Source organism: Austrofundulus limnaeus, unplaced genomic scaffold (genome assembly GCF_001266775.1).
Source record: "Austrofundulus limnaeus strain Quisiro unplaced genomic scaffold, Austrofundulus_limnaeus-1.0 Scaffold28, whole genome shotgun sequence".
Classification (NCBI taxonomy): Eukaryota; Metazoa; Chordata; class Actinopteri; order Cyprinodontiformes; family Rivulidae; genus Austrofundulus; species Austrofundulus limnaeus.
In genome coordinates, this window is record NW_013952430.1 from 1,084,258 (window position 1) to 1,091,126 (window position 6,869).

Here is a 6,869-nt window from a genome sequence, read left to right on the forward strand (position 1 = left end):
CCTCTGGCCTGGGAACGTCTCGGTGTCCCCCAGGACGAGCTGGAAAGTGTCTCTGGGGAGAGCGGGGTCTTTCTCTCTGTGATTTGTTTTCAACTCAAAATATCTTCAAACTAATGAAATATAAAGTTACTAATGAAGGAAACCCGTCTGGATAACAGCAGACTGGCTGTTCGTAAAATCTACGACAGGTCTGGACCACACGTGAATTTTGTTCGTATCTGAAAAAAATCGTAGAATACGAAAACATTGGTGAATGTCACAAATTCTCCTAAATCACTCGTACGCACAACTTAAGAACAAATCTGTGCGTACGAACGGTTCTTGCATGAGGCCCATTCTGTTTTACTGCTGAGGTCTTAGTTTGTTCTTCATTTTATTTATGCGACTTTGAAGCAGTTGTTCTCCAAATCCATCAAAAAAACTCAGATTTCAATATACTTAATACAAATTCGTGGAAATGCAAACATTTGAGTTTTGTACTTCTGTTGGGTGTTGTGTTGGAGAACACTTGCTGTCTGGAAACATTGAAAAAAGCCTAGAATAAAAGATTTAACTGTTTAAATCAATAAAAAATATATGAAGAGTTTTAAACAAAATAATGGCCATTTCCTTCTGCAGAATTATATTGTTTTGTAACAAGCTGTAGTTTGTTTCACATATGCAATCAAATAAAAGATCGTGTGTGTGTTTTTTAAAGAAAAGTAGATTTTGTGGTTCCACACAAATGTTTTAGTATGAAGATGATTAAAATGGCTCTTTTAAAGTTAAAGATTGCAGACTCCTGTCTTTGCTCCTCCTTGTTGCCATTAAAAGGTTATGTTCTAAAATACACATCTTTTCAACCCTCCACATCACATGTCAAATTAAAGGCCCGTGGGCCAAATGGCTTTCAGTAACTGTGGTCCCCTGAGCAACTAAATTGAACACCCCTATATTAATGTTTCAAAAAGCTGCTTTAACCTCCTAGGACTTAGTGTCACATATGTTGACAAAAATGCATGCAATGCAAGAGGTTTGGGTCTTAGGAGGTTGCAGCCAGCATTGACCATAAACTAAATCTTTAGTCAACGCTGTGGCCCTCAGTGAAAATGAATTTGACACCCCTGCTCTACATAAAGCAGGATACAGGTTTTTAGTGAATGAGTGACTTTCCGACTCTTCTGTAATCACTTTCTTTTCATGGCAGAGTGAAGTCCAACAAAACAAGTCACAAAGTTCCTGTAAGGAAACTCAGTTTGTATACTGTAACCATTGGAACTGTTCCAGAAGCATGTTGTAAAACAAGGTTTGATGATGTTAATCTCAAAGTCCAACAAAGATAAGCTGGAATTAGATAAATGAAGGTAAATCACTGATTTATTAAAAAATATAAAATAATCATGTAAAAAGATGACGTCCGTCCGTTTTCTTCTGCTTATCCAGAAGTCGGGGAGAGACCCAGACTTCCCTCTCCCCAGCCACTTGGGCCAGCTCCTCTGGGGGAATCCCAATGTGTTCCCAGGCCAGCCGAGAAACAGTCCCTCCAGCATGTCCTGGGTCTTCCTCTGGGCCTCCTCCCAGTGGGAAGTGCCCGGTACACCTCATCAGGGAGGCGTTCAGGAGGCATCATAACCAGATGCCCGAGCCACCTCAACTGGCTCCTCTCGACATGGAGGAGCAGCGGCTCTACTCTGAGTCCCTCCCAGATGACTGAGCTTCTCACCCTATCTCTAAGGGAGAGCCCAGACACCCTGCAGAGGAAACTCATTTCGGCCACTTGTATCCGCGATCTCGTTCTTTTGGTCACTACCCAAAGCTCGTGAGCATAGATGAGGGTAGACTGATTGGTAAAACGAGAGCTTCACCTTCTGGCTCAGCTTTTGCTTTACAACAGACCGGTACAGCGCCTGCATCACTGCAGATGCAGCACCAATCCGCCTGTTTATCTCCCACTCCATTCGTCCCTCATTCGTGAACAAGACCCTGAGATACTTAAATTCCTCCACTTGGGGCAGGACCTCATCCTTGACCTGGAGAAGGCAGCCTACCATTTTCCGGCTCAAGACCATGGTCTCGAATTTGGAGGCACTGATCCTCACCCTGGCCACTTCACACTCAGCTATGAACCGCTCCAGTGAGAGCTGGATATAACGATCTGATGAAGCTAATAGGACCATGTCATTCGCAAAAAGCAGAAATGCAATCCTAAGGTCACCAAAACAGATCCCCTCAACATATAGGCTGTGCCTAGAAACTCTTTCCATAAAAGTTATGAACAGAATCGTTGACAAAGGGCAACCTTGGAGGTGTCCAACTCTCAACGGAAAAGAGTCCGACTTACTACCGGCAATGCGGACCAAGCTCTGGCACCGGTCATACAGGGACTTAACAGCCCGTATCAACGGGCCTGGTACCCCATACCCCCGGAGTAACCCCACTGGAGTCCCTGAGGGACACGATCGAACGCCTTTTCTAAGTCCACAAAACACATGTAGACTGGTTGGGCAAACTACCATGCACCCTCCAGGACCCTGCTGAGGGTGTAGAGCTGGTCTGCTATTCCACGACCAGGACAAAGACCACACTGCTCTTCTTGAATCTGAGATTTGACTATCCGGTAGACCCTCCTCTCAGAACCCCTGATTAGACCTTACCAGGGAGGCTCAGAAGTGTGATCCCCCTATAGTTGGAACACACTCTGCAGCCCCCCTTTTGAAATAGGGGGACCACCACCCTGGTCTGCCAATCCAAGGAAACTGCCCCCAATGTCCACGTAATAATGTAGAGTAGCGTCAACAAACACAACCCCATAACACCCAGAGCCTTAAGGAACTCCGGGCGAATCTCATCCGCCCTCGGCACCCTGCCACCGAGGAGCTTTTTAACCACCTCAGTGACCTCGCCACCAGAGATTGGAGAGTCCGGCCCAGGGTCCTCAGGCTCTGCTTCTTCATAGGAAGATGTGTCAGTAGGATTGAGGAAGTCCTCGAAGTATTCCACCCACCGACCCACAACGTCCCGAGTTGAGGTCAGCAGTGCACCATCCCCTCCATAAATAGTGTTGGTGGTGAACTGCTTTCCCCCCCTGAGATGCCAGATGGTGGAACAAAATCACCTTGAATCCGTATGGAAGTCTTTTTCCATGGCCTCTCTGAACTCCTCCCACGCCCGAGTTTTTGCCTCAGCCCCCACTCGAGCCGCAATCCGCTTGGACTGCCGATACCTATCGGCTGCTTCCGGAGACCCACAGGCCAAAAAAAAAAATGATAGGACTCCGTCTTCAGCCTGACAGCATCCCTCACTCCCGGTGTCCACTAGCGGGTTTGAGGGTTGCCGCCACGACACACACCAAGGAACCATATGACCACAGCTCAGGTAAGCTGCCTCGACAATGGAGGCACGGAACATGGCCCACTCGGACTCAATGTCCCCCACCTCCCCCGGAATGCATTTGAAGTTCCCCCGGAGGTGTGAGTTGAAGCTCTGTCTGACGTGAGACTCCGCCAGATGTTTCGAGCAGACCCTCACTATACGTTTGGGTCTGCCAGGTCTGACCGGCATCTTCCCCCACCAATGGAGCCAACTCACCACCAAGTAGTGGTCAGTTGACAGTTCCGCCCCTCTCTTCAACTGAGTGTCCAAGACATGCGGCCGCAGATCAGATGAGATGACAACAAAGTCAATCATCGAGCTGCGGCCTAGTGTGTCCTGGTGCCAAGAGCACATGTGGACACCCTTATGCTTGAACATGGTGTTTGTTGTGGACAATCCATGACGAGCACAGAAGTCCAATAACAAAACACCACTCAGATTCAGATTGGGGGCGGGGGGGAGGGGGGTCCTTCCAACCACGCCCCTCCAGGTCTCACTGTTATTACCCACATGAGCATTGACATCCCCCAGCAGAAGGAGGGAGTCCCCGTTAGGAGCACTCTCCAGCACCCCCTCCAAGGACTCCAAAAAGGATGGGTAATCTGAGCTGCTGTTAGGCACACAGGCAGAAACAACAGTCAGGACCGGTCCCCCCACACGTAGGTGGAGGGAGACTACCCTCTCGTTCACCGGGGTGAACCCCAACGTAAAGGCATCAAGATGTGGGGCAATGAGTATGCCCACTCCTGCTCGGCGCCTCTCAGCATGGACAACTCCAGAGTGCAAGAGTATCCGGCCCGTCTTGAGGAGACTGGTTCCAGAGCGGCGTAGAGGTGAGTCCGACTATATCAAGCCAAAACCTCTCAACATAAGGGTTTAATCATACATGCTGGATGGATTTAATTTAACTTTCATTAACTGCAGTAATATCTCAATTACACTAATAATTTCTACAGATGGTTAATTGCTGATTTTCATAAAAAACATTGTCATTATTGAACATTCCTTTTTACTTGAAGTCCTGATTTCTCAGCTGTTTTACCAAAGCTTTTTCGTATGATTCAGATGATTTACACAGATATGATGGTACTACTGGATTGACTCCTGGATTAAAGTAATGCTTGGTGGTTGACAAGAACTCCCCATTTCACCCCAGTTACTCACCCTACTGATTAGTGTAGTTTAAATTTTGGACAAAGAATTTTACATGAGCTAAGTGCTTTTAAAAAATCCTTTTCAAAGGATTAATCCTTGTCGATAATAATAATTTTCAGGTTTTTGCTCTTGCATCAGAACAGTTTATTTAAAAAATCTATTCCTTAACATCAAACAATGTAATAATTTCCCTCTCACACGTGTGCAGTAAATGCCGCAAAGGTTCTTTTCCTCATCACGGGTCAACTCTTTGGAAAAAAAAAGTCATCAGTTGGAGGAAAAAATCTGTGTGACTGGAAAAATGTTAAATTTAATTATTACAGTGAGTGCTAACCTTCAGGATTGTTTGTCTTCTTTAATTTCCTTTATATAACCACATCTAAACTCCCTTCAATATTGAGATCTCATTTTCAAACAGGACGTGGGCACAAACAAACACACATTTTGTCATAGCTTTGGCTGATTATAATCTAAACTGAGTGTGAAGTCATTTTAATATGAAAGTTTCTGGTAATTTAAAGGTAAATAAGTCTTATTTTATTTTTACCAAAGCTGCCATAATGGGTTTAGTTTCTATTTAAAATGTTTAAATCACAGATGTTTAATGACTGCCATGTTAAAATGAACAAAATGTCAATTTTATTTAAAAGAAAGAAATAAGTTAAAGATTATCTCAGAGGTTTGGCTGATGGAAGAATGTCTTTGCAGACAATTAACGTTGACCTTTGCAACTTTTGCAGTAAAACAGTTGAATCACTGAAACATGTTTTCTCAAGTCCTGATTCCAAGAAGGTTATGGTGGAGATAAATATTGTTTGAGGAATAAGAACGTCATGCAGTTTTAATAGAATTATAAAAAGATGCAAATTTCTCAGAACGACTTGATCAGATTATCCAGCTTGAGAGTCTTTCAAAACCACATTGAGTTATCAAATTGTCATGAAAGTTGTTCAGAATGGACAGTTTAGAATAAATTACATTTTACCTAATATATTGTGTGAAAAACATAGCAACTCACCTTTCCCGGATTGTCACATGTTAATCAGTAATCCTGTAGATTTGTCTTCAGATAGCAGAATGATGACACTTCATGTTGGAATACCTTCAAACCTTACAGAGAAAACATCAAGACAAGAATTCAATTGACCGTCCAAACAGTCCAAAGATCTGAGGAAGAACTTCCTTCACTCTGACCCACAGGTGAGCTCAGAGCTTCACCTGTGATAGAGGCGGGGCAACAATAGCAGTTGAGGAGCTATGTTTACAGCTGACAGTAATATAGAAATGTTCAATCTAAACCAGTGGTTCCAAACATTTTTAGACTTGTGTGCCCCCTGAGCCATTTTGTCAAATACCACTAGTAGCCCCGCAGTAAAACGTAATGATGATTCTCCAAAACTATAATGTACAAAAGCTGATTATTAAATGAAAATTATGGTTTAACCCCCTAGAACATTTACATAATTCTCAGGCATTTTATTCTTTTCTACTCAAATTAAACATAAAGATAAAAATGTTGCCTTGAGAGTAAATAAGTAATTAAATAATTAAACCAGGTAATGGCAGGTGAAGGAAGCAGCAGTATCCAAAATACATCAGAAACACGTCCAAATTAGCAAATTCCGTGAGATTTCAAATTTTATTCTGGATTCCATTTTGTATCAATTTCGTGATTCCATCTGCATTTCCCCCATTGTGGAAATCATGGGGCCCTACGTATCCCAGTCCTAGTTTTATTTATTTATTTTTACCCCAAGGGGAACACGTACCCCTGGTTAGGAATCACTGTCTAAGCTCCTGCATGTTACACCATATAACCTCCTGAGACCCAAGCTTTTGTTTGGTGTGCATTCACCAATGTTTTCGTATTCTAAGACTTTTTTCAGATACAAACAAAATTCACGAGTGGTCCAGACCTGTCGTATATTGTAGGAGCAGTCAGTCTGCTGTTATCCAGACTGATTTTCCTCCCTAATAACTTTATATTTTGTTAGTTTGAAGATATTTTGAGTTGAAAATAAATTACACTCCATAATTATGTTGACAATAGGCTWTTCTGCTTGAATTAGAGTTATAATTTTAAATGTAATAATTTAGACTAACAATATAAATTGTCCATCCGGCCGGCTTATCCGGGATCGGGTCGTGGGGGCAGCAGCAGGAGACCCCGCTCTCCCCAGCGACACCATCCATGTCCTGGGGGTCTCCGAGACGTTCCCAGGCTAGAGGGGATACATAATCCCTCCAGCGAGTCCTGGATTTTCTCCAAAGTGCCCAACATATTTTGAAAACATTTTAAAATGCTTATTTCAGAACCGCAACTGAGACCACTTGAGACCGCGTATGGTGGTGGTGGTGGTGGT